The sequence below is a fragment of the Haliotis rubra genome, unplaced genomic scaffold (assembly GCF_003918875.1).
Source record: "Haliotis rubra isolate DU_JTF1 unplaced genomic scaffold, ASM391887v1 Scf34, whole genome shotgun sequence".
NCBI classification, from domain to species: Eukaryota; Metazoa; Mollusca; class Gastropoda; order Lepetellida; family Haliotidae; genus Haliotis; species Haliotis rubra.
In genome coordinates, this window is record NW_025767013.1 from 2,552,324 (window position 1) to 2,579,276 (window position 26,953).

At 40.4% G+C, this 26,953-nt stretch overlaps 1 long non-coding RNA gene across 1 annotated transcript in view; it reads right to left on the bottom strand.

The window, feature by feature from the left end:
- Window positions 1-2,898: 2,898 nt before the first annotated feature.
- The window catches only part of LOC124284624, a 147,760-nt gene continuing 123,705 nt past the window's right edge, over window positions 2,899-26,953 (bottom strand). Inside the window, exon 3 of the long non-coding RNA XR_006900600.1 lies at window positions 2,899-2,959. This is a non-coding gene — a long non-coding RNA (uncharacterized LOC124284624). The remainder of the gene's footprint in view (window positions 2,960-26,953) is intronic.

Here is a 26,953-nt window from a genome sequence, read left to right on the forward strand (position 1 = left end):
TATTGTATATAACTGACAGTTTGGCTTTTAACTGAACAAATTATACAAACAAATATTTTTATGTCAGTAATCACAAACTATCCCTAATACAGATACGATCTATTAATAATATAATAGTTAAATCTGGTTAGTGAGGTGTAATCTGTTGTGTAGACAAACGCTTAGTCTCTGAATATATATAATGTTGACAGTGACACATAAACCCAGTTAAACTGACAAGGAGCCCCAGCGAAATGGGAGGTTCAAAACCTACGGAAATCTAGACTTGCTTCATTTAGGGCTTAAGCATGTAGAAAGGGCTGGGTGGAAGGGATAATAATGTGGTTCAGGGACTGTGAAACAGACTATCAGTTGGTGCTGTGTAATCAGTTTCATGTGCGTGCAGACTTCTGTTGCTTGGGATCTTCTCCAGAATTTTAAACAGTTTGAATGAAATAATTCACCTTGTTTATTTTGTCACTGTGTCAGACACCTGTCCAGATTCTGTAACGTTAAGACGGAGGTCACAGAGACTCGGAACATGTGGCAATGACATGTACGACAATTAGTCTTCACTGGCAAAGGACAATTACTCCATTACAACCATGGGTTCTGTGAAGGGCAAACAATGTCATTGAAATATTGTGTAATCCTTTACTCTGCCACAACACAAAATTTTGTAACATGAAACAGAATTTACTAAACTTTTTTTTTAGAAAATAAGTTTAATAATCACAGAGTTTCAGGGATTTTTTGTTGCTGTTTTTGTTCTGTTTGTTGTTTAATACTGCACTCAGCAATATTCCAGCTATATATCATCAATCTGTAAATAATCAAGTCTGGACCAGACAATCAAGTGATCAACAGGTATTTCAATTTTCTTCCATTCCTATCAGTGGATCTCAGCAAGGTGAACACTGGGTCTCCCTCCACAGGGATGGTGACAGAACAAGTAAGTAGGTTTTACACTGCTTTGAATAATATTTGAGCAACAACATCCAAACTGTGTCAGCATGAATAATAATAGAAGAAAGATACACTTGATGACATTTTAGACATTCAGATAATAATCAATCCCAATAAGGCCAAATCTTGACTTTGATTGACTTATTGTTCAGATTCCTGTTCCCTGCAGGCCTTTTGCATTCATTCCCTGGCTGAGTCAGGTGAGTGAGTGAACTCACGGAAACTCTGCTTTGAGATACAATTTAGAGTATTATCATGGTGAGTCGTGCCAAGTGTTGCAGGGCTCAGACATTCATCAGTTTAGTACGTGAAACCTACGAGCATGGGTATGGTGGTGACAAGCCAGACAAAAATTCAGGGGCAATGTGGATTTGAACCCAGAATGTCAGCTAACCTGCATGGGAGGTAACTCTGTACTTCAACTGCCTCCCTGCTGCCTGCAGTGTGAAGTGAGGTGAGGTGAAATGGGGTTTAACGTCGTACTTAAGAATATTGAGCTCATATGACAATGTGCATGCAGGTGTATGTGTGGCTGCTTGTACTAGCCCAGACATCAGCTGTTAGTGCTAGCTCACTGAGATACCATGCTGCAGTTAAGCATGAATACCCCACTCAAAAACATTATATTGACTGAGCAGTCTTTGTTTTACCCATTAATGCCGAGAGCCAGGCAGGGACCAACAAGTACCATATTTTAACGTTTTTTGGTATGATACTGATTGGGATCGAACCCGTGACCTCCTGCTCGGAGAGAGGACACTCCAACCACTACACCACAGAGGCGGTGGCCTGCAGTGTCAGAAGACAATACAAATAACACTATATAAACCTGCCTAATCATACTCAGGCTGGTTCTTTAGCATGTAACCGCCTCAGTGGTGTAGTGGTTAGAGCGTCCACCCGGAGAGCGGAAGGTCGCGGGTTCGATCCCCGACCGCGTCATACCAAAAGACGTTAAAATATGGTACTTGTTGGTACCTGCCTGGCGTTCGGCATTAATGGGTACAACAAGGACTGGTCGGCTCGGAGTCAGTGTAATGTATCTGAGTGGGGTATTCATGCTTCACTGCGGCATGGTATCTCAGTGGGCTAGCACTATAAAACCAGCTTAAGTCTGGGCTAGTACAAGCAGCCGCACATACACATAAACACGCATGCACGTCGTCATATGAGCGAAATATTCTCAAGCACGATGATAAACCCAATTTCACCTCTTTAGCATGTATAGGCACAGTTCTCGAATCCATGCAAGCTCTTTTCAAAATCCTCAGCACAAACCAAATGGCCCCTAATAGAAGATTTCCGAGAACCATAAAAAAACACAGAAATCTGTCCGAGCCCCAGAGTATTGCGAAGATGGAGAACTGTCATCACTTGCCAGTTTTTCCCACATCCATCAAATCAGGTAGAAAGTAGCATTGGCACACAGGATTATGGGATTGAATGAGGTGACCACATGCAGTCATCAAACACAACCCCAGCCTATCCTAATTCTGTCCATCTTCCCAGCTTGCCCTGGGACATTCATTCACACCTATCACAAAGTGTGCTCTACACTCCCAGCAGTAGTAGTATCTTGTGATAAAAGCCCCTGGTATCCTTCTTCCTGACAGATCTCATCACCAGGTGAGCTTCAGCGAGATCAGGTGCTCCTCCATTGCACCTAACTCAGCACCTCTCTCCCTGAGACGAGCCATGCTGAGACCCGCCCCACCATCAACAGTATCACATGGACCACAAACCGATTACACTATAACAGAGGTTAGGAGAAAGACCTTATCGCTCCTCCAAGTGAGAAGTGATACTTCAGCTTCAATTCTACCTTATCTCTAACTTGGTCTGCTAACATTAGATGGAAGATATGGCTGCCATATGAAGGTGGGGGTTTGGCAGTTCTGACGTTATTCCGGTAACAACTGAGTTGGCTGGGTGATATCTGAAGCACTTACCTGAGACCGTTTTGTTTCTTGTAGTTAATTAGATTCCTTCAGACCTCTTGACAGTATTACCTTTCCTTTAAAAAACATGAAAAGCAAATTTAAACATAGTGATGTACTCTTATACAAAGTATAAGTTGTGGTAAATGTTTAATAATGAATGAATGAATGAATGAATGAATCTCTTTATTTCCTCCAGATTGTAGTCCGAAGATCATTATAAACATGTACAAGAAATATTTACAGCAACATAATCACAGCAATATATTCACAACACATTCATATAGTCATATATACATGTACAAAGAAAAATGAAAGGTCTAGAATGCACAGTTTAGTGAGGGAAGCAAGGAATATAGGTATTTACAGAAGAGGACAATCATACATCTCCATGACATTTAATCAATATCGTTAGTTACTAGTAGTTCACCCCTAGAAAATAGCGATAACATTTCATCTTCAGATAATAATTCTATTTGTACATAAACATCCACATCAAAGAGATCTATAAGTTTTGAAAAGAAATTATTTCTGTTGTACATATAGTGTTCACAGTGTAGAATGACATGGCAGTCATAATCATTACAATATCTGGAAACATCCTGTATACTCAGCGAAGGAGAACTGTTTGTTTGTTTGGTAAAGCCACACTCTGCAATATTCTAGCCATATGACATCAGTGACCCGTGAAGATCCGGGGTAGAATACGTCTTCAGCAACCCATGCTTGCCACAAAAGGCGACTATGCTTGTCGTAAGAGGCGGCTAACGGGATCAAGTGGTCAGGCTCGCTGACTTGGTTGACACATGTCATCATACCCCAATTGCGCAGATCAATGCTCATGCTGTTGATCACTGGATTGTCTATTTACAGACTGCCATATAGCAGGAATATTGCTGAGTGCGGCGTAAAACTAAACTCACGCACCTACTCATATGACATCAGTCTGTAAATAAGCCTGGATAATACAGTGATTGACAACATAAACATCAATGTACGCAAATGAGAAACAATGACATGTCATCAATCAATTTCATGTCACTGAGCGGGACCACCCAATCCCCACAGTCGCCTCTCATGACAAGCATAAGTTGCTAAGACCAATTTGAATCGGTATCTTCCAACCTGTATCTCCATGAAGGCCAACTGATACAACATAAACATTGCCAGATATGTGTTTAGGGTTATGTGGTTTGTGTTGAAGCAGGATGTAAAGAGAAAACGTGAAGTGATATGTTACAAAACAAGCAGTGATGTCAACAAGCCCTTGTGTTCACAGCAGGAGCTTCTTGAAGGCACTTTGCTTCAATGAGGATGGCCTGCTTTAAGTGTGTGTTGACGTGTGTTTCATAGGGTGACTTGGTGAGTGCTTCACAGGAGGTGGAGTGCTTTCCAGGGTGTATTGCTGTGTGCTTGTCAGGGTGTATTGCTGTGTGCTTTTCAAGGTTCTCTAACGTGAGCTCATCAGGGTGTACTGATGTAGGTGTTTTTCAAGGAGTATTGATGTGTGCTTTTCAGGGTAACTGATCAGTGATTGTCAGGGTGTATTGATGTGTGCTTTCCAAGGTGTATTGGTGTGTTCTTTACCAGGTGTATTGATGCATGCTTTACAAGGTGTATTGACATGTGCTTACAATGTGTATTGATGTATGCTTTACCAGGTGTATTGACATGTGCTTACAAGGTGTATTGATGTATGCTTTACAAGGTGTATGGGTCTGTGCTTTACATGGTGTATTGACATGTGCTTTACAATGTGTATTGACATGTGCTTACAATGTGTATTGATGTGTGCTTTACATGGTGTATTGACATGTGCTTACAAGGTGTATTGATGTGTGCTTTACAAGGTGTATTGACATGTGCTTACAAGGTGTATTGATGTTTGCTTTACAAGGTGTATTGACATGTGCTTACAAGGTGTATTGGCATGTGCTTTACAAGGTGTATTGACATGTGCTTACAAGGTGTATTGACATGTGCTTACAAGGTGTATTGGTGTGTGCTTTACAAGGTGTATTGACATGTGCTTACAAGGTGTATTGATTATTGATGTGTGCTTTACAAGGTGTATTGACATGTGCTTACAAGGTGTATTGATTATTGATGTGTGCTTTACAAGGTGTATTGGTGTGAACTTTACAGGGTGTATTGGTGTGAACTCTACACAGGAGTCTCTTGACATGTGATTCACAGACACAATCAGTGTTTTCCTTGATGATATATACCTATAAGAACAGACATCCTCAGCTGTTGTTTCTGACAAAACAATGTTCCCCGTTCACAACAATATTATGTAAACATTTACATCAGCACAACTAAACTCAAAATCCATAGCGGACTCCATGGAGTCTACGGAGACAGCTACATTCAACACCGACAACTCCAACATGCCAATATCACCAACAAAATCAGTCAAAATAGATTGGTCCTATGAACCATAACATATATCGGTATTCAATCTTTGTTGAGACTGGCATCAGAAATCACCTTCCTGCAGGAAACCAAGTCATCATGATAAAATGGCTATCATTACCGCCTTTCCATCACGTGTCAAGACTGCAGTTAGAGGAACGTAACAAACAAAATTAGATGAAATACAACTCAAACTATTTGACTTATAAACTTTTTGACAAGTAAATAGATATCAAAATAAAGGCCCACTTGAAAACAAATGTACATCACAGGACACATAAACATTCATCAAACTTGAAGTCAAAGAATGGATGCAAAATTAATCTGGAGACAAATTAAGTTGCCAAACTTAAATAACGCCTCTATCTTAATCAAGCTTTAGTTGAACATGAATATTAAATGTTGCGGTTACAAAACAATTATCTGGAAATGAGAGACTAGGAATAAACTGAGCTGCTGAAATCAAGCCATTACAGAGGATAAGAAGAGAATCTTAATAGGCTATAATAGTTGTAGACTGCCAGTCAGAATGTTAAAATACTCAGTTTACTCAAGAGTTCACTGATGATATTTACTTCCTTACAAACAAAAACAGAACTCAACAAAGGATTTTATCTGAAAAAGAAATATTCTTTAGTTCATATGGATTATTCTTTAAGTTTTTGCAGATAGCCCTTAAATGGAAGCATTAGTGTAAATGTATACATATATGTAGATATAATGCATGATTGAATGAAAATCTATTGTTTTCAAATTAACTTTTTTTTAAGGTATTGTTTTAAGAAAATCAACCCTGACATTTTTATATTCTGTTTCTCATTCTGCCAACTGACACATCACATAGATGAAGAAAAGCCATGAAAAATATGTATACAAATGTTATTCCTTTCAATAACCTTTCTTTTACCTTTATCTGTACTGGACATAGAAGCTTGTGAGTCATGATTGGACAAACAAACCCTGAATTTTGTCATTGACTGACAGTACAATATGGGCAGCCATTTTGTCCACCTGAGTCACATTCATAAAGGCCATCAGGTATAATCTGAGCTGGAACCCTCCTAAAAAATACTGAACTTTCCTTCAATTATTTCAAACAACATCCACCATAACTATTGAACTGAGTATGAACTTCAGCAACATCAACATCATAATATTTATAAAATTCATCAAATTATCCAAAAGCAAAATCATCGTGATGACTTGCATACCATTATTAGTGTTATGTTTCATGTATAATGTAAATTACATGACAAACAAAGAACTTATAACAAAACTCTATTGACGGAACACAAGATGCCATTACATCACAAGGTCTTTCATCCCTAACAAATGGAAAATACAAACACATTGTTCAATAATAGTTTCATCAACACGCACTCTGATGACTAAACACTACAGAAATGATCCCACATTAAACCACATCACAGGTGATGGCTTCACAATCGCTCAAAACTACACAGAAAGCATTTTCAACATGACTCAGTTCATGAAAGTTACTAAGAGCTTTTCCGTTAAGTGACTCACAGGACTTCCATTTGCTTCGACAAACCCAGGAAGCACGAGAGACTTTTTGATATTTTTGTCCTTGCCATGAATAAATGTCACTTAAATGAAGCGTTCAAGAATTGGCATCAACAGCTTGCTCAAGCATGAAACACTGTCCGTTGTGTTCCTATGTGCGAACATTTGCTGCATGTGACAAACGTGATTACGTAAGCCATTCAAAGAGGTGGCCAGGTAAGGAGGAAATCAGGTGTGACAATATCGATCCTGTTACAGCCTCACTTGTTCAATTAAAGAGATTTATCTTCATTTAGCTTTGATTCGCCATTCATTAGGATGGCATGTCATCACTGATGATCAAACTGTTTGATTTAGCGTGTCTGATGCCCTGGATTGTTTCAGACGATTGTGTCAATTGTTTTAGTGATCATGAAGATCGTTAAGGGGTATTATCACCTGTTTCATGCGTGGAAGAACCGACTCAACTGTTTAACGGCACAGCTTTATTATCCACTAGGAATGCTGATGGGTATTAATCTTTTTAAGTCCTCTGTACCTGGGATTATAATGTTAGGCCGATTGGGATATTAGTTAAGAGGATCTGCTTGAACATAATTGGATGGAATGTAAAGATATCAATAGAGATTTGATTACAGTAGTTTAATGTTACATAATCCTTACAGGAACATGTCATGCTATATAATTATGTGATATTTTTTCAGAAATAAAGAATAAAAAGAAGTTGTTATCCATAAAAATGTGTCATGTATTCATGTTTGTCCAAATTCTAAATGCCTTTCAAGAACTAAATATTTCGGGACAATAACAGCAGTGGTTGGATAAGTCTGACTGACTGACTGAGTTTGGTTTAACGCGGCTTTTAGCAATATTCCAGCAATATCTAGGCGGGGGACACCAGAAATGGGCTTTACACATTGTGCCCATGTGGGGAATCAAACCCGGGTCTTCGGCGTGACGAGCCAACGCTTCAACCACTAGGCTACCCCACCGCCTGGTTGGATAAGTATTGGTTCTACTCTCCGCTGAGAAACGAGTCGATTCCCAGTGACAGCGTGGCATTTGGAAGAGCATTGCCTGTCACTAAGAAACCAAACCAAAATCATTTCCAATGATATATTACAATCATTATTTTACCATACAAAAACTCTGCATTATTATTTCTTTTCAGAATGTTAACTGTCATTTCTTTCCCTTCACAAAGACATCTCATTTCGACACAAATATTTTGATTATCATCATTTTCATCAAATACTTCGCAACTATTATTTCAGTTATGAAAATATCATTATTGTCATCAAAAGCATATCGTTTTACCATAATTATATTTACCACAATTATTTTCACCCCAAATATGCTGCTATTATTATTTTGAAGACACGGGCATCATTGAGATAATTTGCAATGATTCTTACAATTAATAATTTGATTTATACTTGTACGGTTCTTACCATTAATAATTTGATTTATACTTGCATGATTCTTACCATAAATAATTTGATTGATATTACCAGGACTATTTTCAATCATAATCCTATTACTCTTGTGCGTTTTTTCTGAAATAACCCCACTTGACATCCCAATTCACAAATCATTTACTAGCTGATACTCCAGATAGTTTTCCTGTCCCAACCAATCACTCTAAAATTCACGCCACCACCTCCCCTAGGGGAAAATATCAATTTCAATATTCTAAAATAATTTTTAACCTTTTATCAAGAAGGCACATAACTTGCACGATCTGACAGATTGAACAATATGAAAAGGACAAACACTTGTCATTTTCTGACTCAGCACGTAATAAAGTCCCATTTCCTTTCCTGACAGGACATTTAACTACCTGTGGACCCTCACCATTGGATTTTCTTTTGTTTTATGCTTCCATAGTTGAAAGCATAAATACAAATTGACATGAAAACTTCAGATTCCTTTATTAATTAATGTTTCATCAAAACCGTGACTCATAATTTGCTACCCATCACCAAGAATATTGTCACATGATTTCATAAACATCAAATCTGTAACAATAACTGCAGCCGGAACATCGTCAATAATTACATCCATCCTGCTTATCGGCCATGAAGCTCCAGATGAATTCTGGCCGACAGATGACAGCAGTGTCTGTAGGATACCTGTTATGACGAAAGTCAGTGATTAAATAAACACATCCTTTTGGATGAAGCTAGTGACTGGGCTGACATTATTTATTAATCCAATACTGACTCACGCCCTGGTAGTTTTACATGATAACATTACAGTGTGGAAACGCTTCTCTGTTTGCCATTGGTGTCCTGGAAGAACAAAATGCATTGTGCAAAAATGGAAGTATTCTGAATGTATTCTCTATGCAATAAAAACTTTATAAAAGTCTTCGCTCCTGCTCCTGTTGTAGACATCATCAGATTAATGAGGTGTGCTTTGTATAACCCGAAAGATGGTTTGTTTTACAGATGATCCATGCATTGCCTCAATTATCTGTTTCTTCTTTTGTTCCAGCATAATCATTAATGTGCCACAAGCATGTATCAGTGTGTGGAAACTGGTGCAGTACCGATTCCTATTATCATCATTATTATAATTGTCATTATTCAATAACCAGTGATTCCCTATTATCCCAGCTGGATCTAACCATGCCAATATAAAGTCATGGACACAATGAATAATGAAGATGATGGAATTTGGACAAATATCAGCATCACGCAGAAGCCTAAAATTAATCAATGATGACGTCAACTGAAGACAATGATGTCACATGGTGACCATTCGGGATTGATCCATAAATAATAGAAATTACTTGGCACACAATCAAAGTTAGGTTACTAAAAACTACACATTAACAAAATAAAAGTTAAAACCCAAAAGGTATCCAAATGGCACAAGAACAATACCTTATTCCAGGTGAGGCAATCTAAGCCTTACCAAATCATTCTAAACTTAACTAAGATTTGATATTTTCATTTAGTGTTTAGGGTCTGCTGGTAAGACTAGGAAAGAAGACTTGCATTCAGATCCAAGATGTCTTAGCTGCAACCCCTGCCTGTATATGGTCACACAGAACCATGCAACTCCTGCCTGTATATGGTCACACAGAACCATGCAACCCCTGTCTGTATATGGTCACACAGAACCATGCAACTCCTGTCTGTATATGGTCACACAGAACCATGCAACCCCTGCCTGTATATGGTCACACAGAACCATGCAACCCCTGCCTGTATATGTACCCCTGTCTGTATATGGTCACACAGAACCATGCAACCCCTGTCTGTATATGGTCACACAGAACCATGCAACTCCTGCCTGTATATGGTCACACAGAACCATGCAACCCCTGCCTGTATATGGTCACACAGAACCATGCAACTCCTGCCTGTATATGGTCACACAGAACCATGCAACCCCTGCCTGTATATGGTCACACAGAACCATGCAACCCCTGCCTGTATATGGTCACACAGAACCATGCAACCCCTGCCTGTATATGGTCACACAGAACCATGCAACCTGTATAGGGTCACACAGAACCATGCAACCCCTGCCTGTATATGGTCACACAGAACCATGCAACTCCTGTCTGTATATGGTCACACAGAACCATGCAACTCCTGTCTGTATATGGTCACACAGAACCATGCAACCCCTGCCTGTATATGGTCACACAGAACCATGCAACTCCTCACACAGAACCATGCAACCCCTGCCTGTATATGGTCACACAGAACCATGCAACCCCTGCCTGTATATGGTCACACAGAACCATGCAACCCCTGCCTGTATATGGTCACACAGAACCATGCAACCCCTGTCTGTATATGGTGGTCACGCAACCCCATATGGTCACACAGAACCATGCAACCCCTGTCTGTATATGGTCACACAGAACCATGCAACCCCTGCCTGTATATGGTCACACAGAACCATGCAACTCCTGTCTGTACTGAAGAGGAACAGGACAGACATCACTGACCTCTGCATATATAGGAAGAGGATGGCTACACTGAATACTGGAACCTCTCTCTGCCTTAGCCTTGCTCCAAGGCTGTATTGAATGCTAAGGCCATGGATGTATAGTTCATACAATTCTATCCTTTAAAGAGGCAAGTCTACATAAGCAAACAGTCTAAGGAGGAATATTTATACTTTATAGAAATTATCATCCAAACTATTAATTATTACCTTAAAAACTTGTGCAAGTATACCTAAGAAAAGAGAGATAAGAGAAGAGAGGGTGTGTGTGTGTTTGTGTGTGGGTGTGTGTGTGTGTGTTCCACACGATCTATATAATTACAAGTTCAAGTTCACAAAAGTCATAAATTGTTTCATTCCCTATCAATCTACTGTAAACCAAACATTCAACTAGTCACACAATCAATTACTTGAGGTTACTTAATGATATGAATATAATTATTTCACAAATGACGTGAGAAATTCTGAAATGGCAATACCTGTTACAGTTAGTTGTGACAAATGACCTATTTGTACTGCCATGATTCCCTTCCGCCGTGTTATATATAAACACGATCGCCGGCATCGAACGGTGTGGACACATCAGTGAATAGCTAATTAAGTATCAAAATCAAATCTGTTTCATTAATTTAACAAACGACAGAGTAATTTTGTAAACACCACTAAAATATAGCAATAACTGTTCGGCATCCAGTACTGTATACTAAGTCCATGGAAGTATAGTAATTCTATCCTTCAAAGAGGCAAGTCTAGATAGGAGGATAGTCTAAGGACCCTGGACTCTTATTTATTATTTTGTAGAAATTATCATTTAAACAATTAATTTTTACCTTAGAGACTTGTGCAAGTCTACCATTGCCTGTACTCGATAGGAACAGGATAGGTACGATGTACAGCTTAGAAACTTACCTTCGACCATCATCATGTTTTCATGGCCCCCTATTGCGATGAGGAACTCTGCAGGTGTGTCAGTAGTAAAAAAGACAGTCACGTCAGTGTCAGTATTTCCAGTAGTTATTTTTCAGCAACAGAACACTAAAACCCAGTGTAGCCATCCATCACTGTCTCCACAATAATGAGCTTGATAACAAAGGCATGTTATCTGCAGCACGATGCTCAAACTTTATTATATTCTCAGCTGAGGTCACTGGGTACATTGATAAAACATATGCACTGTACTAAAAAATGTTTGAGGTACATGTCTTTAACAAATATATCCTGCCTGAGGTAGTTTGATGACTGGGGGTCAACATTGCATAGATGTCCTCAAGTAGCATGTAATAGTAAACTACTTGCATACAACTGTTATCAGGGATATAGCTTGTCAACCTCAGTCGATCAGAATCAGTGTGTAACTGGTGACCGCACTCAAGGGCTGCACAGCAGGCACAACCTGTGATTGTCAGTTATCCCAACAATGGAGTTTAGGTGAAAAGACAGGTCGTTTTTTCAAATTAAATGTATTCCTCCAGTAGTTTCAAAGGCAAAATAATTTATCTATCACAAGTACTAATTTAACTAAGGTTTGTCAGACGTTATATAGTCACATTTTCTGAGAATTCTATTTCAGTAATAAACATGCCATGGTCCAGCATGGACCCAACGCTTTAACCACTAGGCTATACCGCCCCCATGTCACAGTGACCTCATATTGCAAGGGATATAGACCAAGTTGTTTACACAAACATAGGTGGAATTATTTAACAAATTAATAATAGATGTTTTTCAATGAATTTCAATGCAATAGAAATTGCATTGGTCACACATGACACCACATAAAAGAAAGTGACAACACCACAAAAGATGTAACATACAGATGTAACTATGTTTCTGATAACTTACATCAGAATGAAAACAAGCCTGGTTTGTAAGGACTCCTAACATTTCAACACTTAAATTGACCTTTCAACTTTCAAGAAAAAAGAGAATTTGGAATGTACCCTTCCTTTCCTTTAAGTTGTTTGAAATCACATTGACACCGACTCCTCAGATTGATAAAGTGACATAAAAAAAGACAGTCTGTGCCTACAGCTTGTGAATCTAAATGTCTTTAAGACTCATTTTCAGAATGGGTTTGTCTCAACAATTCCAATTTTATCAACCATACTCTCTGCTGATAGGAGGTTTACGAGACTGGTGCTTCTGACTCGAATCTAAATCTGTTGGCTGATTTCATACACGTAGAAGGCTGTAAATAAAGCACTTCACAAAGTCTGTGTAACGAAGTGACCTGCAGGATCAATTTCTCTCAACATCACAAGAATTTAACACACTATGTTACAGAACACTTAATCCTGCATATGGGTGCTAACATACTGTTACTGAACATCTAGTCCCACACAATGTTACTGCACACCTAATCCTGCTGGATGCTAACATTCTATGTTACTGCATGAAGACCGAGATCTGTATGTGGGTGCCAGCACACTGGTACTGAACACCAAGTCCTGTAAGTGGCTGCTATCACTCTATGTTACTGAACTCTGAGATCTGTATGTGGGTGCCAGCACACTGTTACTGAACACCAAGTCCTGTAAGTGGCCGCTATCACACTATGTTACTGAACACTGAGATCTGCCTGTGTGGCCTGACACACTGTTACTGAACACCAAGTCCAAGTGTCTGCACTGTTACTGAACAGTGTCCTGTAAGTGAACACACTGTTACTGAACACCAAGTCCTGCAAGTGTCTGCAGTCACACTGTTACTGAACACCAAGTCCTGTAAGTGGCCACTATCACATCTGCTATGCAGTTACTGAACACCAAGTCGTCTGCATCACAGTGTTACTGAACACCAGTCCTGTAAGTGGCCACTATCACACTATGCTACTGAACACCAAGTCCTGCAAGTGTCTGCAGTCACACTGTTACTGAACACCAAGTCCTGTAAGTGGCTGCTATCACACTATGCTACTGAACACCGAGATCTGCATGTGGGTGCGAACACACTGTTACTGAACACCAAGTCCTGCAAGTGTCTGCAGTCACACTGTTACTGAACACCAGTCCTGTAAGTGGCCACTATCACACTATGCTACTGAACACCAAGTCCTGCAAGTGTCTGCAGTCACACTGTTACTGAACACCAGTCCTGTAAGTGGCCACTATCACACTATGCTACTGAACACCAAGTCCTGCAAGTGTCTGCAGTCACACTGTTACTGAACACCAGTCCTGTAATTGGCCACTATCACACTATGCTACTGAACACCAAGTCTTGTAAGTGGTCCGCTGTCACACTATGTTACTGAACACCAGTCCTGTAAGTGGCCGCTATCACACTATGCTACTGAACACCAAGTCCTGCAAGTGTCTGCAGTCACACTGTTACTGAACACAAAGTCCTGTAAGTGGCCACTATCACACTATGCTACTGAACACCAAGTCCTGTAAGTGTCTGCTATCACAGTCACACTGTTACTGAACACCAAGTCCTGCAAGTGGCCGCTATCACACTATGCTACTGAACACCAAGTCCTGTAAGTGGCCACTATCACACTATGCTACTGAACACCAAGTCCTGTAAGTGGGTGCCAGCACACTGTTACTGAACACCAAGTCCTGCAAGTGGCCACTTTCACACTATGCTACTGAACACCTCATCCAAGATGTGAAGAACATTGTGACATTCCGGCAGATATACCTGTTCAGGTCTCAATAAATGGTCCATAGGATGAAGAACGCATCTCAGTTATGGTCTTCAACAGCCTGTATTGTATCCTTCAGGATTTGTGGCAGTATTAAGTTCATCTGACTGTACATACACAAACTGCTTAAGAAGACCACAAGTGACCTTATCACACGCGAGAAGCATCAAAATACCTTACCTTTGTTTTGTAATTGATTGAACTTACTTACTCCAAATCAAAAAGATGAAACAAAAATAATTCAAAAAGCATTTACAACAGCAATCTAATTTGAAAGAAGACTTGGACTATAATTGGTTCACTGGGCAGAAAATAACTGCTGTCAGGACATTGATAGAACTCATCCATTACAGTCCAAACTGTGTCCTACAGTTTTCAAAAGAATTGATTTTCCTCCATATTGCTGACTAGCAGGAATTCTGTACAGATGCCACAGCAAGCACTTCAAGAACCTCAGTGCTGATAATTTGGCTGCTTCATAGATGAAGATAATGATGGGATTTAAAGATACACTTTTAGGGCCTTGGGTTGGAATTATATCATGCGCTGCATCCAATCAAAATGTGAGCTGCCTCGGATAAACAATGTCTTGAATGAGGGGATGTATTCACTCATTTTCTTCCTAGTAACATATCAAGACATCTTGCATTCAAGACAGGTTTATGAAAATATTGAGGGATTATTTTTAGATCTGTTTTCATATAATACATCACCAACTTAATGTCACTTTTGTTTCTTAATTTGTTGATGCCAAGGTGAGGTGAGGTGAAATTGGGTTTAACGTCGTGCTTGAGAATATTTCGCTCATATGACGACGTGCATGCGTGTGTATGTGTATGTGCGGCTGCTTGTACTAGCCCAGACTTAAGCTGGTTTTATAGTGCTAGCTCACTGAGATACCATGCCACAGTGAAGCATGAATACCCCACTCAGACACATTATACTGACTCCGAGCCGACCAGTCCTTGTTGTACCCATTAATGCCGAGCACCAGGCTGGGACCAACAAGTACCATATTTTAACGTCTTTTGGTATGACGCGGTCGGGGATGGAACCCGCGACCTTCCGCTCTCCCGGGCAGACGTTCTAACCACTACACCACGGAGGCGGTCTTGGTGCCAAGGAATGAATTGGATCACACAACCCGATAGGCAGTTCTGAGGGCAATATTGTTTGTTAGTTTGTTGTTTAATGCTGCACTCAGCAATATTCCAGCTATATGATCTACGCAATTGGAATGCGATGACATGTGTCAACCAAGTCAGCGAACCTGACCACCCAATCCTGTTAGTCGCTTCTTACGACAAGCATGGGTTCCTGAAGACCAATTGTAACCTGCATCTTCATGAGTCGAGGGCATTAATGGCAAACCAAACAATTGGAGCGGGTTTAGTTTCTTTTCAATTTTACCTTGTAACATTACTGTCAGGAACACCAGAAATCACTCTTTCCAATAAAGGGATTTGAACTCAATTTTTGACATGACATGCAAACACTTTAATCACTTATCTAACTCACTCAGTCAGACACTACTCTGACCCACATGACAAATTGAGCTAACCTTATCTCCGGAGAATAACATCCACAGAGAAGTAAGAGTAACAAAAGGAATCCACATCACTAGAAAATGATCTAATCCACATCAACAGAGAAGGATCAAATCCACAACAGCAGAGAGGGATAAAATCAACATGAACAGAGAAGGATAAAATCAACATGAACCCGGAAGGATCAAATCCACATGAACAGAAAAGGATCACATCCAAATAAACAGAGAAGGATCAAATCCACATTAACAGAGAAGGATCAAATCCACATTAACAGAGAAGGATCAAATCCACATTAACAGAGAAGGATCAAATCCACATTAACAGAGAAGGATCAAATCCACATTAACAGAGAAGGATCAAATCCACATGAACAGAAAAGGATGAGATCCATAGAAGACTTAATCATCAGAATGATGAAATGCACATCAACAGAGAAAGAACAAATGGATAAAATCCTCATCAGTGAATGATCAAACATAGATTAACGGAGATAGAACAAATGGAGCAAATCCTTAGAGAATGATCAATTCAATAACCAAGTCACATCTATGTCTGAGACATCCAGGAATGTCCATACCTCAGTAGAGCAGACACGATTCCCCTTTGTGCCACATACTAATGACAAGAAGAGTGTTCACAGGTGGAGCCCCACAGTAAATGCCATACCACCATTGTTCTCCCCCTGATCATCATTTGTGTCACCTTGTTAGAACAAGCCAAGCACACTGGAGACACTTCATGCCCCGGAATTCACATGAGAGCAAACACTTGACTTCTTCATGATACTGGAATCACAGCCAATTGTCCATGTCAGATGGGTGGGCCAGTGTAACACGGCAATCCTGCAGTCTGCTCACATACAAGACACTCTCAAGACAAAGCCTCAGATAAGTAACACCACTTGTGAATAATTTGTCTAGAACTTGTGCCAGTGTTGGAGGAGCAGATGCTCTTGAGTAATGTAATCATGCTCTAATGGGGTAATCTCCCACACCGCTCTTTGGACTTGAGTCAAACACAAGTCCATGGAGAAAAGAGTAGGACCATAGTCTGCTTGGCGAAGGATCATATCAAAGCTAATAAAGAAGATCCCCTACCCACTTAACAGAAGCACAGACACAACAGACACATGTGTATACAATGTTCATTCTTCTAAGAAAATAAATAATTAAATATTGAAAACAGTTGCCAAGTTAAGTTTCATCAATCATCAGAGTGAGTGAAAGGTTGAGTAATTGTGTGAGTGGTTGCAGGAGTGGTTAAGTGGTTGGATGAGTGGTTAAGTGAGTGAGTTTAGTTTTTTTTATGCCGCACTCAGCAATATTCCAGCTATATGGCGCTGGTCTGTAAATAATCAAGTCTGGACCAGACAATCCAGTGATCAACAGCATGAGCATTGATCTGCACAATTGGGAACTGATGACATGTGTCAACCAAGTCAGCAAGCCTGACCACCAGATCCCGTTAGTCGCTTCTTACGACAAGCATACTCGCCTTTTGTGGCAAGCATGGGTTGCTGAAGACCTATTCTACCCTGGATCTTCACAGGTCTGAGTGGTTAAATGGTTAAGTGAGTGGTTAAGTTGTTGCATGAGTGGTTGAATGAGTGGTTAAGTGGTTGAGTGAGTGGTTAAGTGGTTGAGTGAGTGGTTAAGTGGTTACATGAGTGGTTAAATGGTTACATGAGTGGTTAAGTGGTTGCATGAGTGGTTAAATGGTTGAGTGAGTTGTTAAGTGGTTGCATATGAGTGGTTAAGTGGTTGAGTGAGTGGTTAGGTGGTTGAGTGAGTGGTTAAGTTGTTGCGTGAGTGGTTAAGTGAGTGGTTAAGAGGTTGAGTGAGTGGTTAAGTGGTTGCATGAGTGGCGAAGTGGTTGAGTGAGTGATTGCATGAGTGGTTGAATGAGTGGTTAAGAGGTTGAGTGAGTGGTTAGGTGGTTGAGTGAGTGGTTAAGTGGTTGAATGAGTGGTTAAGTGGTTGAGTGAGTGGTTAAGTGGTTGCATGAGTGGCAAAGTGGTTGAATGAGTGGTTAAGTGGTTGAATGAGTGGTTAAGTGGTTGCATGAGTGGTTAAGTGGTTACATGAGTGGTTAAGTGGTTACATGAGTGGTTAAGTGGTTGCATGAGTGGTTAAGTGGTTGAATGAGTGGTTAAGTGGTTGAGTGAGTGGTTAAGAGGTTGCATGAGTGGTGAAGTGGTTGAGTGAGTGATTGAGTGGTTGAATGAGTGGTTAAGTGGTTGAGTGAGTGGTTAAGTGGTTACATGAGTGGTGGTTGAGGAGTGGTTAAGTGGTTTGAGTGGTTGAGTGGTTGGTTAAGTTGGTTACAAGAGTTGAGTTAAGTGGTTAATTGAGTGGTTAAGTGGTTGAGTGAGTGGTTAAGTGGTTACATGAGTGGTTAAGTGGTTGCACGAGTGGTTAAGTGTTTGAATGAGTGGTTAAGTGGTTGGTTAAGTGGTTACAGTGAGTGGTTAAGTGGTTACATGAGTGGTTAAGTGGTTGCATCAGTGGTTAAGTGGTTGCATCAGTGGTTAAGTGGTTGCACGAGTGGTTAAGTGGTTCATTGAGTGGTTAAGTGGTTGAGTGAGAGGTTAAGTGATTGTGCGAGTGAATGCATGAGTGGTTGAGTGAATGGTTGAGTGAATAGTTGAGTGAATGAGCGAGTGAGACTGACCAACCTAGAAAATATATATGGTGAATTGGAAATCAACATGTAATCATGAACATGTGTATGGGACATCTCAGCACAGCCAGTGACACGATGAATTGGGGTGTCTTACAACCCATTTCTGCAACATGAGCTGGAGTGAGAGTTTCCGTGGAGTGAGTGAGTTGGGTTTAACAGCCGTTTGAATTCTTGTTCATTCCTATCATAAGCTGTGTCAGTACAATGTGGGTTGAGTGAAGAAGAAGACCTCTACCCTTTAGGTGAAATAAAAAAGGGTGGATTTGGTGGAGAGAGATATGGAGGACATCTGGGATTTGAACTCAAGATGATCCTGCTGAGCAACATGCAAGGATGCATCATCCAGGACAACTAGGCTTCCTTGGGTGAGTTTATCAATATATTCGAGCTCTACAACAGGTAATGTAAATATGAGCGAGTGAGTGAATGAGTTTGGCTTTATGCTGCTTTTAGCAACATTACAGCTATATCTTCGAGGGGGATACCAGAAATGGGCGCCACATATTGTATCCATGTGGGGAATCAAACCCATGTGGGGAATCAAACGCAGGTCTTCAGTGTGATGTGCGAACACTTTAACCACAAGACTACCCTACCACACTAACGTAAATATGAAGTAATACCAGAAGACCCACTTCAGTAATGTGTCCAACAGAGAACATCAATACTGGGCATCACCCAAAGGACTAAAACAGCTTGAGTTATTATCTACACAAATATCTGTACCACTAATTCCTGTATTGTTTTCTGTCTCCCACGGCAGGTTTTTGACATTTGGAATTTTCTTTCTGGCATTCCCCTTGTGACATAACAAATCTGACATCACTTAACAGCAAACACATGTGAAGCAGGTATTGTAGTGGTTCACACTGGAAAACATTGTTATCATAGGGAGGAAAAGAAAACACAGCCTGAGGGCGAAGTCACTGTCAATAACATGAAGATGCTAACATTCAGGTAATGCTGAAGAGACAATAAGACAGGGTTCATCACGGCTGATATGCTAGGAACCACATGCTGTCCTCCACATCAACTGTAATTAGGACAAAGACTCATACAGTTATTACAAATGTCTTTTCTAATGGTGTTCATGAGACTTACGCATGCCACAAAGTAAGACCTCTGCACAGAACAATAAAAACATCGGACATCACGAGGGAGTTCATTTATAAAACAGCAGTCAACAATCATTCAGTCCTCGTGAAAGTCCATCTACTCTGTTTTATGCTTTGAAAGACCTATTTTTTCCGCATTCATTTAAAATTGCTGCACATGTTGCCTGAAAATGACCCCTTCCTAACCACTATAAATCATTAAAAATAAGTACGCTCCTTGACATCCTTTCAAAATTTATGATTTACTTTAATACCTTAGAACTTTTTATGTGTTTTCATTTCATACATCAATTTCCTTATCAATAAAATATATTCGGTCAGAGAGTGGTGGACTGAACAGAGGGCCCGTTGCTATATGGTTGGAGTAATACCAATTTGACATTAAATTTTAACTGAACAGAGGACCCTGATATACAGTGTAGATGGCATTCCCTGTTAAATAATCTCCCTTCACCGATTATAATGGGCAAGAGTTCAAATCTAGGTTATTGCAATCGCTATCATAGATCAGCCATGTTGTGTCTACAGACAAATCTTCATTGGTCTTAAAGCAAGGCAGGCTTCAGTAATAGGCAACATTACTTCCAGTTTACTCCCAGAATTACTGGACCACCTTGAAGTATTGCAGCAATGAAGATTGTGCTCCATAAACTTGTTGATCGACTATCACATAAACAATACAATTGTGTCAACATCAGAGGCGAGCTGATAATTCACTTCCCTGCACCGGAGTGTATATTGATATTGAAAAAATATATTACAGCAGTGGAATCACATCTGACAGACTACTGACTGAATATATAGGAACTCAAGTAAACTGCATAAAACTTCAGCCCCACATGGAGTCAATATCCTTTCCAATATCATGTACTACTGTGATGATTTCTAAACCAATAAGAAATGGTGCAATAATGGAGTATGAAGAGAACTGACACTTGCAAATGAAACAGTGAGTATGGTTTTACGCCGTGTTTAGCAATATCGTGGGGGGACAGCAGAAATGGGCTTCACACATTGCACCCATGTGGAGAATCGAACCCGAGTCTTCAGTGTGATGAGCTAATGCTTTAACCACTACCCCATGGATGCTGCCCTAATGTACATATCAAGAAATACCAGAAGACTAAGCACACTTCAATAAAGTTTACAACAAAGAAAATCAGTCTTCGGTGTGACAAGCAAACACTTTAACTACTAGGCTACCCCACTGCCCCCAACATGAAAAATACAATGAACAGTCTAGTGGTTGATAATGTGAGCAGTGTGCTCATGAACAGTGTAGGCATCAGCAGTGTGCTCATGAACAGTGTAGGCATCAGCAGTGTGCTCATGAACAGTGTAGGCATCAGCAGTGTGCTCATGAACAGTGTAGGCATCAACAGTGTGGCCATCAACTGAATGGGCATCAACTGAATGGGTGTGGAGATGAACTGAATGGGCATCAACAGTGTGGCCATCAATTGAATGGGCATCAATGGTGTGGGCATCAAGATTGTGGGCACCAGCAGAGTAGCATTAATATTGTGGGAATCAGCGGTGAGCATCAACATTGTAGGCATCAGCAGTGTGCTAATGAACAGTGTAGGCATCAACAGTGTGACCATCAATTGAATGGGCATCAATGGTGTGACCATCAACTGAATGGGCATCAGCGGTGTGGAGATGAACTGAATGGGCATCAACAGTGTGGCCATCAACTGAATGGGCATCAATGGTGTGACCATCAACTAAATGGGCATCAGCATTGTGGGCAACAGGAGTTTGGGCATCAATGGAGATGGCACCAACAGTGTGGGCATCAACAGAAAGGGCACACACAGTGTGGGCATCAACAGAAAGGACACACACAGTGTGGGCATCAATAGTTTGTGACAAACCTCACTCAATGACCAACTGCCATCACAGACAAATACAAACACTCAAAACCAATGACCACCTTCCCTGACAGCCAGCACCTCCACCTTCACCCACATCCTATCTGGCTGTTCATGTGACTGACCACCTTCAACCACCAGCACCTCCACCTCCACCCACATCCTATCTGACTGTTCCTGTGACTGACCACCATCAACCACCAGCACCTCCACCTTCACCCACATCCTATCTGGCTGTTCATGTGACTGACCACCTTCAACTACCAGCACCTCCACCTTCACCCACATCCTATCTGGCTGTTCCTGTGACTGACCACCATCAACCACCGGCACCTCCACCTTCACCCACATCCTATCTGGCTGTTCATGTGACTGACCACCTTCAACCACCTCCTCCTCCACCTTCACCAACATCCTATCTTGCTGTTTAGGTTATCAGCAGCCTCCTGTTTCTAAGTTCAGTAAACCATGTAATTACCATGTAAACACAATCCCAGCACACAGATTAACTCAGCTGATAAAACACATGAGCTCTTTAACAAGTTATAACCCTCCACAGTTCACCAGGAATGGAGATATCTGGTTGAGCAAGAAGAAACACGTTGGGTCATCTCTGGAACTTATTTTAGAATGTTATTTCACGGCTGAGTTGATTTGAAACAGACCAGCCAACATATCCCTGCATCAAACCAAAGTCTGTTTTCACAATTTGCAATCTTCGTTACACTATACCTGTAATATCACAAACAGTCTGGGTTGAAAATAAACACTTCTGACAAATGGATGATATTAGCCAAAACATCTGAATGTGTTAAAATCTGTTCAGTTCAAACATCGATTATACTTCAATGCTTGAGGGCAGAGTTGAATTTCAATGTTGCAAGTGTAGGTTTCACAAGACAATATTCAAACATAAAATGCTGATTCATCACAAACCCTGTCATCTTGTCTTCCACTAAAATCACAATCTTACAATACACATAAAGTTTCTGGGATAAATTTACTGCAAGTCTTCCATTACAGAATCATAAATGGATGATAAATAGATCTTGCCTTGAAGACAATGCAAGCTGATCCAGGAAGACATGCAATGGGTAAACATCATGAAACTCTTTAATCATCATAGAAATGAACCTGATCTAGAAAGGTGTCAGGTGGCTCACACCGAGTCACTCAAGAAATATATGTCCTCCGGCATGCTGGAATAACGTGTTAAAAGAAGTTACATATTACATGTCAAGGACTGAGATCATGCCTATATCTCCTGCCACTACACAACTGTTTTATCTATAGTGAGTGATGTGAGTTCAAGTTTTAATAATACCCCATGGCATTTCAGTCATGGTACAATTTGTATCAGGTTCAACGTGGAAGGAAAGCCCTAACTTACGTCAGTCACAGACATTTCCCATTTGGGTATGGCATTAACAAACCAAGAATCATGAAAGTTATAGATTTCAAACATGTAATAAGCCATGTCCATACTACCCATTACGCAAAATGTCAGTAATAGATTTTGATGCTTTGGGTTTATCTTCATGAAGTATTTATCCTTTAAACAGATCTTCTTCCATCCAGAAGTAACCAATGGGGTATTGCTGAACAATATTATACTGGCACATGTACATATTTCGCATCATTGGACAGAGACATCAGTGGCTTTACCGAAACAATAAATGTCCATACTGATATCGCTATCTCAAATCCATACCCTCAACTACACATAGACTCACAGCCACTAACATCCCCATCCACATCCACAACAACTCACATCCCCACCACACCCATCCCATACCCACATCCATCCCCATATCCACACATCCCCATCCACACATCCATCCCCACATCCACATCCATCCCCACATCCATCCTCATATCCACACATCCATCCCCACATCCAGATCCATCCCCACATCCACACCCATCTCCAGATCCATCCCCACATCCACACCAATCTCCACATCCATCCATCCCCACATCCACACCGACATCCCATACCTAAACACACAGCCCAATCCAAGACCCACATCCATACCCACATCCCATACCTAAACACACAGCTAAATCCAAGACCCACATGTTATACTACATCCCACTCACATCCACACCAAAACACCACCCTGTCATACCAAAACTCCACTCCACCTTGCCAAACTCTGCTCTACTCAACCCTGCCACACCCTGCTCCTCTCCACTTTGCCACACCCTACTCCACTCCACCCTGTCACATCCTTCCCCTCTCCACCTTGCCAAACTCTGCTCTACTCCACCCTGCCACACCCTTCTCCACTCCACCTTGCCACATCCTGCTCTACTCCACCCTGCCACATCCTTCTCCACTTCACCTTGCCACACCCTTCTCTACTCCACCCTGCCACACCCTGCTCCACTCCACCCTGTCACATCCTTCCCCATACCACCTTATTCATCCCACAAGTAACATGAGAGTATACAGTATGTAGTCGGGGCCACAGCTTGTACAAAAGCTTTGTGTAAGTGTGTGTTAAACTGCTGGATCCCTTATTGAACTGCACCCTAATCCATTCTCATCACAGCTTGACTTGCCTCTTACTGCAGTATCAGTAGGCGATTCAATTACACTGTTCAATCATGGTATATCTGCTCCAGACTTGGGGATGGCGGCCGTGGAGCAATACCTATAGCTGCTGCATATCTTCCTTCTGGTATCGGGCCGGAAACAAAAACACATGCTATGTAGCTCACCTTCAGTGAAACAGTACTGCTATAAATCATAAGTGGCATGTGAATAATGGAGAGATGTGATCAGCTCCTAATGAGAGATATAGTCATTATTTTCACTGTGAGTAAGTAAGCCTTACTCACAGTGAAATAATGAGTATATCTCTCATTAGGATGACACAGTGGCAAATTCAAATCTGGATTTCAAAAAGAGATTATATATTTTTAAAATGCAAATTTTGTACACTGTCTGCATCAACACTTTTTGCAGTGTGTCTTCATAACATACTTGTTTACACTATGGCTTAATTTCATCAAAAACCAGTAAGTCAATTTTGTGATATTTCATGGAATGTACTTGAATACTGCATTGCTTTGCATTGAAAGACAGCTTTGGCAAGGCAGGAGGCCACACCCCATCTGTGTATAAGTTTGAATCCTGGCCTTTAAACGTGACTGTTAAATGTCTCAACTCTAAAATGAAAATGTTTACAGACAAAACCAGTTTTCTATTATCTTAATAAAAACATATATACATATATATAATCCACCCGATTTAGTTGAAAAATACCCTGTATGAGAACTTAACACTATATTGATACAAAGATGACAAGAAACTGTATCAAAGATTTATGTACCAGGAATAATATCAACAATATGAGTCACTGATACAGCAGATTTTACTGCCTAAACTGGTATTAAAACAACTGACTGACTGAGTTTTGGTTTTATGCCTTTTAGCAATATTCCAGCAATATCATATGGGGACACTAACATTGTACCCATGTGGGGATTCAACCCGGCTTCGAGCATGGCGAGCCAACGCTTTAACCACTAGACTACCCCACCACCTCTAAAACATCAACAATCATCAGCAAAGCACTTTGGTAAATGGTCACACATATTTACCAATGGGACACTTTGACATGTCTCCATTTGTGGCTTCTACAGGCTTGCCATTCTGATATCACACATGTGAAACATATAGTCAGACTACAATAAATATGACTTAACAAGTCAAAGTATAGTGTTTATGACTGATGTATCCATTCTCTGACAAGTAAAGCTCATTTCAAGGCATCCATTGCTGTAGGTGAGATGGTGCACTCTGATGATCATCTCAGAAACATTTTTTTGTAATATTAATGTAAAAACGAAAGAAAAAATACACAAGATGGACACTGACAACTTTCTTTACAGATGTAATCACATAATCAATCCATGATACAGCTCTGATTTGAAGACATATTATTTCTAATGAGTGAGTGAGTGAGTTTTAGCAATATTCCAGCAATATCACAGTGGGGGACACCAGAAATGCGCTTCACACATTGTACCCATGTCGGGAATCAAACTCGGGCCTACGGCATGATGAGTGAAATCTTAAACCACAGGGCTACCCCATCAACCTTATTTCAGATGAACCATTTTCCTTATAGGTCCCACTGATTACCCTGTGGTTTAAGTGGAACAGCAGTATTGTGAAGGGCAATGGGGATGACTGTGGATAAACTGTTATCAAACTGCAACAATTCAGGGTTGTCTTTTAGTGATATTCTACAGACATGAGGAACATCTAGACAGCATCTATATATCTTCAATGCAACATAACACTTTTCATGCATCACTTTATCCAGGATGTCTGCATAATACAGGGGTTTTTTTTGTTTTTTTTTCTATCACAACACATTTTATTCCCAAAGCAAACTTACATGCTGAGTAACATCCATTCTGAGATGCTTATCAATAATCAGATGAACCATCCTTTGTCCAATGTAAAAAGCCCGCATAATTTAACAAATATGAAATTGTTATTTTGCTGTCTATGATGATAAATGTCCACCTTCCAATAGCTACATGTGATACAATGGTACCAGGTTGTTGAGAAATATAGTCTTTCTGATGATACACATGCAGCACATGGGCGAGACTTTTAACACTTTTCATGCATCACTTCATCCAGTATGTCTGCATAATACAGGGTTGTCTTTTAACGATATTCTACGGACATGAGGAACATCTAGACAGCATCTATATATCTTCAATGCTGCATAACACTTTTCATGCATAATACAGGGTTGTCTTTTTTATTCCAGGAACATCTAGACAGCATCTATATATCTTCAATCTGCATAACACTTTTCATAATACAGGGTTGTCTTTTAATGATATTCTATGGACATGAGGAACATCTAGACAGCATCTGCAAATCTTCAATGCAACTCTTCATGCATCACTGTAGAGTCTCTCCATTTCTTTGGGATTGTCTTCTAATGATCACTTATGGCAGGTGAAGCTACTGGCCATCACATCAAGCCCCAGACACGTCTTCCTGTCTACAAGACAACAGTCAACATACATCAGCCCAGTGCCTCAAATCTCGACACCAGATTAAACATCTGCAAGCTAAAAACATTCCTCCTGCAATTTGCCTTCACAAAAAAGATGTTTTCTGAGCAAATACAGTCGACTCGTCAACAGACATCTTCTGTCCCATTTCAGATTAACTAATTGTGATAGATGTACAGTCCAGTCTAATGGTCGATGGTATTTCTCCAAATTGTAAAGAATTTACAACCCTGACAGTTACACTCTG